At 41.1% G+C, this 12,250-nt stretch overlaps 1 protein-coding gene across 4 annotated transcripts in view; it reads right to left on the bottom strand.

Annotated features, from left to right (window-relative positions):
- Positions 1-11,187, bottom strand: part of DENND2A (DENN domain containing 2A) — a 67,225-nt gene extending 56,038 nt beyond the window's left edge. For all 4 annotated transcript variants that reach the window (XM_087968500.1, XM_087968501.1, XM_087968498.1 and 1 more), the window contains exon 1: positions 10,827-11,187. The gene's annotated coding sequence lies outside the window, so the exon portion shown is untranslated. The remainder of the gene's footprint in view (positions 1-10,826) is intronic.
- Between the last annotated feature and the right edge of the window lie 1,063 nt (positions 11,188-12,250).

The following is a 12,250-nucleotide window of genomic DNA, read 5'->3' on the forward strand; positions in this document are numbered from 1 at the left end:
TGCTGCAGAATTTTTTTAAAAAAATCCTTGGCAAGAAAGCAACTGAACATCTGCAATATAGAAAGGGCGGGGGGGGGGGAGGAAAGGTTCTTTTCTGGATTGGCTTGAAGTGCTTGGATGTTAGAAAGGCTTGTCTCTCCTTTGGCACAGAAGCCCGTCCTCAAGACCAGCCAAACCCCCAACCAAGCTTCTCCCAGATGTGTCAGTCTGCAACTCCAGACGTGGCAACCTGGCTAGGCATCCAGTGGGTTGGTTATAAGGCAACCCACCAGACAACCAACAGGTTTAGCATCTAAGTCAGGGGTCTCCAACCTTGGCCACTTTAAGCCTGGAGGACTTCAACTCCCAGAATTCCCCAGCCAGCTTTGCTGGCTGGAGTCTGAAGTCCTCCAGGCTTAAAGTGGCCAAGGTTGGAGACCCTGATCTAAGTGACCATTCTATGCACAAACCAGCATCCTTGTGTCCTCCAGAGTGGGTGGAATTTGAGCCTTTTTTTTCCAATTTAAGAGGGAGAATGTTTTTTTTTTAAAGCCTTGTAAGGCATCAGGCCAACATCTGAGTGGTGATGTCTGCTCATTTTTCAGAGGGCTGCAGAAGGCCATGAGGAATGACTAATCTAACCTATTTTTTTCCCATGGGGTGGGGAAGGTGATTTTAAAGTTTTGAATGGCAAAGAGGAAGGAAGACAAGCTACTGTTCCTCCCCCCCCTCTTTTAAGTCCCTCTGCCCCACGGGTGGTTACTGACAACAAAACAAAACTGAACTCTGGGCACAATTTTGCACTGCTTCTCATGTCGGGGGGTTAAAGGGAGAAGATGGAAGGTTTCTGCCACCTGCTTCATTTTTATCTTTACGTTTTCACAAATTTTGATGCCAAATTTGGCCAGTACAATTTCAGATTTTTAAGGGGGATAGACATGAATTGGGGGGAGTCTCATGCAAACTCACAAGTTCTGAGTGATGCACACTGTCGAACATTAATGGCAAATGGCAAATTAAAGTTCATTTTTTTCCAGTTGAACTTTAATTTAATAGCTGGCTTTTTGCTTTAATTAATTAATGTGATAAGCACCTCAACTCTGGCAAAACTGATAGTGTATTCCACTCCAGACAAAACTGAGCACATTACAATTTCATTGCAGAATCCATTATCTTGCTTATCAGCCACCACTGACTTGGCCAAGAAAAGATGGTATTTCCCTGTATAAGCACCACTGCAAAAAAATGACAACAGCTGCTCAGATTGAGGGTGAAAGCTTGGAATAGCTAAAGCTAATAGCCTGCACCATCTGTAGAAAGCAAAGGTGGAATAAAAATGTATCTGCGTATCATCAAAAGGAATGAAAAATCTGCAGAATGGGCTCTAATTGTAGTAAAAAAAGGAGGTAATGCAGACCCCACCCCTGCCTCTTAGTCCAACATACTAACCAGCTGATGTAATCATTGCTGTTCCTATACAGTGCTGGCAAAGAAACCATCACGCTCACTCTAACAGCTTGCACTAATGAAGACTGCCATTGAAGATTTCAAGAAAGAGATGGAATCTGCAACCATGATTTTATCATGCTGACCATACATGCTGACCTTCAACATGTGTTGACTCTACAAAGGAAAGAACTTTGCCTATTCCTTAAAGGGCAAGGCTTCTTTTTTCCTTTCCTCAGAACTTACTGGGAATGATGAGAATTAAAGTCCATTACTAGTCTGATCTAAAGGGCATCAGTCTGGTTTTCACTAGTTTGTTTGGGTAGAGTCACCTGACAATGAAATGGGCAGCATATACATTTAATTAATAAATAAGAAAATAAAACTGATTTATATACCTTCCCCCTTGGCTTGCAATTCAGGGTAGCATGCACTATTATAAAATGCACTATTAGAACATATTACAACAGGGGCAACTTCAAAGACCCCCAAATAATGAGAAAGTCAAAATGAGTACAAAATCTCCTGCCCAGAGAAAACCATGTCTTTAAAGCCTTTTGATTGTCAGGTAAGGTCACAGCTATCCTAATATAGGTATTGCAGTAATCCAGATAGAGGAAGGCATGAGTGACTGTGAGTAGGGCCTCCTGATCCAGGAATGTGGGCAATTGGTACATAAGATGGATTTGTGTAAATGCCTTTTCAGTAACCAGAATCACGTGGAAAAGGCTATTTTTAGAAAACGAAAGTTGGGTTCCATCTACCCAGGCCTCTCAATAAATGGTCAATTAGTTGTATGCATTAAGAGTACTGTGGTGCCATATTAAAACAGGAAGAAAATTCCAGCAGCAGGCTATAGTATGGAAATATTTTGTTAGAAGCTCGTAAATTAAAAATAGGCCCACCCACCCAGCTGTAGTCATCTTTCCCAGCCACGATACCCTCTCCTTTTTATGGGCTATGCCAATGAATCCAATGGAATTCATATACATGAGGTCCTATCACTGAGCAAGATCATAATCATAAGAGCATTATGCATCAAGTTACAGAAGTGCACTTCTTGTGCCTTTTGCAATTCTGCAGCATGCATGTTTAGAAAATCATGTAAGGAAGACCACGTTTTAGTTAATTTTCAAAAATTTCCTTTCAAATGAGGTAGGGCAAGCATGCACAGCATAAATATGAAATTCTTTCCAAATGCTGTATAAGAGATCAGTTTGAATCATAGGACCAGGAGAAAACAAGAAGGGGGAGGAGTCAGCAGCATTCTGAATCAGTGCCATTAACCACTGAGATATATTGGGGAATCTGTCTTCTCAGCAACGCTCAGCCTCATTCAGCCTCAATTTTCCACCCAAGCTTGCTTTTACCAATTCTTTGCAGCAGATCAAACTTCATCCCATTTTTAAAATCTAATCTGGGAAGTCTACATAACACAATGTACAGCCTCATCATAATCTAAAGGATTGCTTGTACATTCTACAATCAATGAATTTCTCCAGTACTCCGGGCACCTTATTTAAAATGCAACCCACTCTTGAACATCCAAAACATCCACTATTGGCATATTTGAATGGAAAAAATATTTCTTTTGTTCTACTTAAGCCTTCATTACTTAAACGAAGGACAGCAATAAAAGCCCACTGCTTTCAAAAAGGAATGAAAAGACGAAGCAATATAAATACAAGAAGATTCAGAGATTACGTATCACACTTTGTCCCAAACACTGTAGGACAGTTCTTGCCCAAGATGGAGAAGAACCCACTAAATCCTGTGTCAGGATATATGATGATGGTGTGGCAAGAATATCTCCAATAACACTTGGAGTGCGGACAACCAATTATAATCCTGTAGACAGAGATCTCATCAGGTTTGTTGAGGTAATTCCCCGTTAGGAGAATGAGGGCATACAGGGAGACGTATAGAGAGTAGTGTTTGAATAATACACCCAGAGCACACAGATACACTGTACAGTAAATGTAGGTTTTTACTTCCAGAAACGTTAAGCAAAGTCCAAAATAGGCAGTCCAAAGTCATTCACAGGTAAAATCAGTCAGTTTTCATCCAGGGATAATCCAAATATCAAATTCCAGTGTCAAAAACAGTTCAGTATCAGACTTACATTAAATCCAGTAATATCAGTCAATCAGAAGAAATGGAGCAACGGCAATACTTTCCAACAGAAGGAAACAGAGATACACTCACACTCTCTTCTGAGACTCAGACTAAGACAAACCAGGTTTCTGGCTCCATCTTATGGCCGTTTGAGAAACCACACCTAATTACAGTTTTGCATTTTCTTAAAGTTACAGTTTTAAAATGTTTATCCTGGTTTATATATTTCTAACCCAAATAGCTGTTAGGTGACTCATATTCCTAACAAGGTTCTGAGATCTCAAGAGGCATACTTACTTCAAGTTCACGAGGCAGAGAGCTAAAGATAGAAAAGTGTTTGGCTACAATGGAGTAAGATGCCTAATGGCTGAGGAATGTGAGATTTTTGTGAATGTGAGATGTGAGGCCTGTGAGATTTTTTACTCCTGAATAGAAATAGCAGCTCAACCAGGGATATAGAATAAGAAGATATACAGCATCTTATTAGGAACAAACTAGTACAAGAGCATCATCTATGTCAGGTCTGTCAAACTGGCAGCCCATGGGCCGGATGCATCTCACACACACACAGGCCACACCCACCCCAGCTCTGCAAAGGCAAAAAAAGGTCACATACATCATGTAACCCAATCCAGTTTGACACACATGATTTATGACTTTGCTTTGTCTATTCCTGCATGACCTCATCAATTTGTGAACTAGAAATGTTTAATTCCTTTTGCATTTGCTAAAGATGTCCACTCACCATGTCTCTGATATCTGTGTCTACCACTACCCTAACATTCTAAACCAATTAACATTTGGTGATTGGATTCCACCTATGGCATTTGGGTAGTAATCCCAATCAAGGATAAGATATAGTTTTCCTAAGCTTTTGAAAAAGCCACGAAGATGCCTGCTTGTAATAACTGGATTCTATTAATAGGTACAATGAAGGAACTGCTTTGAATCATTTAGTCAAGTTAAGGATGATGCATGAATGTTAATGATGGCTTCAGTTGTCCAGAAGAATAAAAAAAAGCATGAGTCAAAGTTACAGTTCAGCAATGCCTGGAAAGCCATCAGTTTCTCATCTCTGTAAATAACTTAAAAGGAAGCCTTGATTTTTTTTCCAGGTGAACAAAGTCTGTATCTAGCATTTCTACTAAATTAAGCTAGACTAAATAATATTGCAAAAGACTGTCTAGTCTTGGTCACTCAAGGAAGAGCCAATGTGAAAAAGCAAATATTATCCAGAAGCGTTCGTTGCCGATTTAAACTTACAATGTAAAGTAATAAAGAGGGAGGAATAGGAAGGAGGGAAGTCCTCAGTAATACTTTTGTTGGAAGACCAATAGGATTAATCCGAATTCGTTATCAACACCATTTTTCTCAACAGAAGAGCTAAATATTAGTGGCAGAAGGCTTGTCTTAGGCTTTTTGGCAGCTTTCCATATGATGGCTGGATGAGGTTTCACAGAGTGAGAAATGTGCTCTCAAACTTAATTGTGGGGAAAAGGAAATCATCTCTCAGAGCAGAAGGAATCATTCACGGGGATCATTATCCCAACACATGTATTGTAATGCATTCTGGTTTGGTTCATGCAACCCACTAAGTCAAAATCCAATAAACCCGTTACAGCTTTATGCGTTGTATCAATCCAGACGGATTTTTTTTCACACAAAGAAGGAGGGAGGTTGCAGCCACACAAATAACTGAACAGAACACATGCTTTGTTATTTTTTTTAACATTACAGGCCCCTTTTTGGACCTATGGTTATATGGGTAACAAAGCTACTCTTTAATCATTGGAAGACTGCTAATCGATTATTATGCCTGAGGAAAAAATGCACAACCAAGGAGTCTATAAAAGCTTCTTGTCTCTAAAGATCTAAAGCATAAAGTATCACCAATAGAAATCAGGGCATGGCAATGCTTTGTAAGCATGCTCTGTAGGATTGAGTTTTCTCACACTTGACAGATCTTGGATCAGGGGTTTCTGCACCACATGACTGTGGCTGTCATCTTGATTTTTTTTTTTTGGTGGTCCTCCCTTGAAATGCCCTCTAAAAAGAAAAGAGTTCTTGGGATTTATGAAAAACAATTCTAGCATTTGCAGGAGAACTTGCACAAATTCAATTCTCCATCAGTTGCTGCAATCCTAACCCCACAAAAACAGTCATGCATGTTTTATTAAGACAGTAACACAAACTTCTCCTGAAGCACATTCATAACCACCAGGGAGCAAAAGAGTCACACAAGATAATCACAAAAGTGTCAACAAACATTCAGTTAAGTTGCCATTGTCCAGGTGCAACCTGGAGTACTTTTCTGTGGTTTATCACACTTACACAGGGGATTTTCAAGATGTATCAAGAACACCACAGATATAAACAGACTAAAGAAGCCACATCTGCTCCTTCCAAATATTGAAAACAGTAGGGGTTGGGTTTTTTTTTTGAACCAAGACCTTTAATACACCCACCAAGTTACTCCCAAGAATTAGGGGAGGGGGAGAAAAACACAGGAAAAGGAGCAAGCAGAAGGCACACTAACTTTTACAATAGTTATGTCACTCAAATCATTTAGTTAACCATCCCACTACAATTTCATCTTAAAGAAATTACAACCTTCAAAAGTCTTTTGAGGTTGAGCCTTTGAGGAAGACACAGCAAGCTGGTAATTTAACTTGCCATTGGAACAAACCAGATGCTACTGACTGTTATGTGGAATGTCTATGGAGGTGGGAGGAAGGGAAGAAGCTTTTTCATGAACCTTTTCCCTAAACGCTTCAAGATGCATTCTCAAAATGCTAGTGAGGTTTTCGATAAGCAGGAGTGGCAAGAAGAGGAGGGATTGGCTGCACAACTGTTTGTAATTGCACAGTTACACCCCAGATTACTGGATAAGGAAGGCAATGGATGAAAATATGTACTTGATTGGAAGAAATTTTGTGCAGGATTTCATTTTTATTATTAATTTTACACTGCTGGAGTTCCTTGTTTAGCTGTCTTCAGACACTTCCTAAACTCTTTTTATCTCCAGCAAAAGTGCCCTTGCATTTTCCATACCATTTAATTTTAACCATTCCTTGCTCTCTTTAATGACAATCTCTGCAACTGTATTTCTTCTCCATATATATTATAAATGTATAGGTAGTCCTTGACTTACGACCACAATTGAGTCCAAAATTTCTGTTGTTCAGTGAAAAGTTCTTAAGTGAATGTTGCCCCATTTTACGATCTTTGTCACAGGTATTAAGTGAATCACTGCAGTTGTTAACTTAGTAACACAGTTGTTAAGTGACTCTGGCTTCCCCAATGACTTTGCTTGTCAGAGGGTTGCAAAAGGTGATCACATAAATATGTGATAAACATAAATATGAATCAGTTGCCAAGCGTCCGAATTTTGATCATGTGACCATGGGGATACTGCAACAGTCGTAAATATGAAAAACAGTCATAAGTCACTTTTTCAGTGTGTTGTAACTTCAAATGGTCCCTAAATGAACTGTTGTAAGTCAAGGACTACCTGTATTACACGAGCAGAGTCGACCAGAGAAACAAGCATTTTACTGCAGCTACAACTTGGTTATACCAAGAATACTAAGCAAGAAAAAGGTTTTCTAGGTTAATTTCCCCACATAGATTTGAGATTGCAGCTCTCAAAACTCATAGAATGGAACTTCCAGAGTAGCACCCCAACATATCTGGGAGGCGCTACTATAGGTTAGAAAATGCTTCTTCAGATTGCAGGCAAACCCTACCTTCAAGAAAGAAATCACATGCACCCAACCTAGTACAACAGTATACACCAATTTCTTTGGGACAATGAGTTTATCTTTTTGATGACATACCAGAGCAGAAGTATTCACTAAAGAGTAGGACAGACTGGGACATAAAAAGATTGGGGGGGAAGGCAGAATGAAAACATGTAATTTGCATTACATTCATAAAACATGCTTGAAAATATGATTCTGTGTATTTAATAATCTCCCTTCTGTCACATTATTGCAATTTGTTGGCAACTGTTGAGGATCTAGTCCTTGGGGAAGGGGTGTGTGACTCATTTGGCATCTGGCTTGTGTATTTCTATGGTAGATTTCCTCTTTAAAATCATACATCAGAAGCAAATATTGAAGGATAATCAAAGACAGTATCTGCTGTAAGAGTACCATCTTTTCTTCAGTTCAAGCATCTAACGGACTTAACATCCTCACTATGTATTTTTAAAATAGCAATGCCTCCATCTTAAATTCAGTTCTGCCTCTAAATTGTCTAATGTTGACAGGGAGGATTAAAATTATATTCCAGGATTTTTATTTTTTTTTAAAGCACAAGGCATGTACCTGAAGATGAAAAAAAGAGGCAACTGAGACCTGTAGAAAGATAAAGATAGAAATGAGCCATTGCTACAGGTCTCAAATGTGTTGGCTTCTTCCTCCTCACCCTATCGCATCCCACCCCACCCCATTCACACACACACACACACACACTTTCCTGTAATGTTATAATTTAGTGGAAAAATGTGTGTCTCTGTTGCTCTACTTAGGCATCTGGTGCTAGAAATTTAAAACATTGCACAAAGTTATGGAACATTTCATAGCTACATCCAAAAAGCTCTGACACAATGCAACAATTATCACAATTTTCTAGTCAAAGAAAACCTGTCATTTCCAAACACACACAATATTGGGGATGGGGGGGACAAAAGATTGGAAGGGTATCTCAGATCAAAACACTGCCATATTTCCATTGCTTAAAAGCTAAATGGTAATTGCCAGATGGCAACTATTTACAAACAATAGTCTAATAATCAGCACCTTGAAATGAACCATCTCCCAACTATCCAGTGATTCTCCATTTCACTATGGAAGTATGACTCTAACTTAGATTTATCCTTACCTACCAACAGACAGCCTGATGAGGTGGTGAGCAAGAATAGGTGTGTCAGAATACCGATATGTGTGAATAAAGAAACAAAGAAAAAAATGTACAGGTGGCTCAAGTGGGAATAAAACTGTCACCACAAAACTTAGTTCTCCATCATTTTCCATCATTTTCCAGGATTGCATTGTTTATTTGTGGAGTCCTTAATGGTCTCTGAGCTTGATTACGTGCAGATATTTCACCCCTCAACTCGGCTACATCAGCAGTACAAATCAATGTGAGGTTTGCTCCTTGTTTATATGCAGTAGTTTGCCTTGTCATTATTGGTGAGGATGTGACTCAGGCATCAGGCTAGAAACTCAGAGGCCATGAGTCCTAGTCCCAGTTTGGCCACAAAAATCAACTGGGTGATCTTGAGCTAGTCACTTTCTCTTGTCCCTAGAAAGGAGGCAATGGCAAGCTACTTTGAAAACCTTTCTAAGAAAACTGCAGGGACTTGCACTGGAAGTCTCTCAGGATCAGACACATATGAAGGATTGAAGGAAGAAAAAAGTCCTTCATTGAAGTATTGCTTCCTGCTTGTTTGTCTGGTGTTTAATCCCTGCTTATGTTTATTGGCTGAACAAAGCAATAAAAAAAAATTCCCTGGCTAGCAGTGGTGGGATTCCAATTTTTTTTACTACTAGTTCTGTGGGCGTGGCTTGGTGGGCGTGGCAGGGGAAGGATACTGTAAAATCTCCAGTCAGAGGTGGTATTTGCTGGTTCTCTGAACTACTCAAAATTTCTGCTACCGGTTCTCCAGAACTGGTCAGAACCTGATGAATACCACCTCTTCTGGCTAGGGTATCTGTTGGGGGTTTCTTTTTTGCTTGTTTGCCTGGTGTTAATCTCTGTTTATCTAGGTGCTAGCTGCTGGAGCGGATGTACTGTGGTCTATTTCTTTCTTAGCTTTATTTCACTTGAGTGATACAGTAGAACCTCTGGTCACAACCATAATTTGTTCCAGAACTTTGGCGATTTCTTTGTCTTCTAATGTTTCATCTTCAGGAATTTCTGGGTCTGGGGTCATGTTTGATCACCACCTGAGTGAGTATGTGTTTGTGACCAGATTCAAATATTTTGTGAATTTTTTGGTCGGAACCCGATTTGGTCATGGTCAGAAGAGTTCGTGACCAGAGGTTCTACTGTATGTAAATGTGGTTTATTTCCATGTGTCTATTGACTCCACTAATACTGATTAAATTCCCTAGTCAGGTAATGAAATGTCTGCAAGCAACCAATCTCTGACTAGCAAGGGCTCCACCATTCAGTCCTGAGCTATGTACATTCCCTTCTATGAAATCATTTCCCTTAAGAAATAGAGAATTATCCAATAACCTTAACAATAAACAACCTAGGAATTTGTTATCAATTTTCCACTCTTGACACTTACTCTTTTCAAAGCAAAGCTTTATCCACCTTAAAGAATTATCTGATATTTTTTTTCACTACACTCCTTCAGTTCTTTGTGAAGCTTTTCTCCTTTTAAATTTAGATACACCATCACTCCTCCCTTCGTCTTCTTGAAAGCATCACAAAGGCCAAATAAATTATTTAATGCAGGCAGGGAAAGGGGAAAATTTTATAGAAAAGCATAGAATAACTCGACAGATGTGGCTCAGAAGCAAGTTCCATTCCGTGTGTGTGTGTGTGGGGGGGGTATTTTGATACCCGGAGGTACTGTAACAAAATACAAATGGACTCCCAATAGAGTTAAATTAAACAGGCCTGAAGCAAACCAGACAAACCCTGGAATTGCTTTTTAAAGAGATCCCTAGAAAGTTTTAGCATATTTGAGGGAGCTGTTTGGGGAAACACGGAATTGAGAGACACAAAGAGCCCCTCCCTCCCAAATCAACCAAATCCTTTCCATGTATCTCGTAGTAAAACTAACCATTTCCAACAGGAGCTCCCGCATCTTTTCGCAGCCAGTCACTCTTTCTCGCCTCTGGGGAATCCATTGCACCAAACCATCCTCTTTCTATCCCACGTTCCGCCCTTCCATCTCCGGAGAGGCCGGACACCCGTCAGTCCCGGAAAGGGGTACCCAAAGATCACCCCAACTTTACGAGCGCACCCCTGGTCCTTCCACCCGCGACCTTTCCCCCGTTATTCAAGCTCCTCCGTTCGCGCCATCCCGCGCGTAAAAACCTCGCTCGGCCGCTTCTCCAACGCGGCTCCACCCAGCAAAACACCTCCCCGCGCCGCATCGATCCCACCAGCCAAGCTTCCCCGCGCGGAGGAAATCACAAAATTCCCCCTTCCTCTTCTTTCCAAAAAGTCCGTGGGGAATTCCTCCGCCGCCCCCGCCCCTGCCTCCATCGACGTGGGCAGCTAGCGCAGAAGAGCGCGAGGTTGCAGCCCCGGCGCCGACCTACTTTGCTCCACGAGGGTCCGCGGGCTGCTCTCCGTCCTCATCTTGGGGCGCTCCAATCGCAGCGGGGCCGGGGCCGCGGCTGCCTCGGGTCGCATAGCTTGCTCGCCCCCCCTTTCCCTCCCTTTTGTTAGCCTTTTACGGCTCTGAAGGACGCGCCTCTCGCTCCCACGGTCGGCGAACTGGCCCTTCTCCACTAGGCGCTCTGCGAGGGTCCTGCTCCGCTTTCCGTCTCTCGCAACTGCTTCCTTGCCCGGATTTCTCTCGTCTTTCGGCGGCTGTTTCCTCCCCGCGACCATCGGCACTTGGGCTCCCCCCCCCCCAAGCCCCGAGCGTGCGGCGCGCTCTCGCTCCCTTTTCAAAGCTTAGGATGTTAATACCACCCTTTCTTTCCCCTCCGCCTCTTCCCCCGAAGCCTTTTCTTCCCACCCCTCCCCGGCCTGACCCATCTTGACTCCCTTCCAGTGAGCTAATCTACTGCTGGCTGAAAAACAGGCCCTGTTTCTATGGAAACCCCGGATACGGGAGAATTTGGGGAGGGGGTACTGTTGAGGCTGCGGAGACGTTTGGGGTCCCCTGAGTGAAAAAGTGAGGATGCACTGTAGAGGGGAAGCATCTCAATTCTGTTGGTTTTTCCTCTTTAAAAAAGAAAGAAAGAAAAATCATGTTTTTTAAAACATTCCCCCTGATTTTGCTATCAAAGGAGGTGTGTTTATGGTGAGTGCTTTGTGGAACTGAAAGCAGAAGAATTAAAATAATACAACATGGTAAGTTAGATTCACCACAGTTTGCTGAATAAACCATAACTGGCTGGGTTCACACAACATGCCTAGTCATAAACCATGTTTAGAGAAATCACATTGCTGAGTTTCAAGTTTTATTCAGCATTTTGGCTTAGTGTGCTATGTGAATCCTGTCCAAATGAATGTCACACAATTGCGCCCATACCTATTAACTTAGTGATTGTATTAAGATATTGTTTATCTAACAGTAGTTTCTTGTCAAAGTACAATTAGCTGGTTTTACAAATTGCACACAACCCAAATTTATACATTTGAGTGATTGAGATCACATCTGTCTTATTTGAATGTGTTTGAATCTAGTGCCTTCAGTGCTTCTGAGAGTGGCAAACCATGGCTTTTCAAGCAAGCACAATATGTTAACTAGTTACAACTAAGGCAACAATAAATAAATCATTTATTTATAGCTAAATAAATCATAGCTTACAAGAACATAGGAATTCAGCTTAACTGCTAGAGATATATGTTCATATAGCATTACAACTGTAGTCAGTGGTTTTTTTTATCAAAGCTTAGTAAAGTTAAGCACCAAATAATTTCTCCTCTTATCATTTACTTTCAAAATGCTGTAGCCACCTGTACAAGGAAGTTTGAAAGTAATTTTTCCAGTAACTATACAAAATAATGA

The sequence above is a fragment of the Notechis scutatus genome, chromosome 6 (genome assembly GCF_049901735.1).
Source record: "Notechis scutatus isolate UNSWTSFEM ecotype Mainland chromosome 6, rNotScu1.2, whole genome shotgun sequence".
NCBI classification, from domain to species: Eukaryota; Metazoa; Chordata; class Lepidosauria; order Squamata; family Elapidae; genus Notechis; species Notechis scutatus.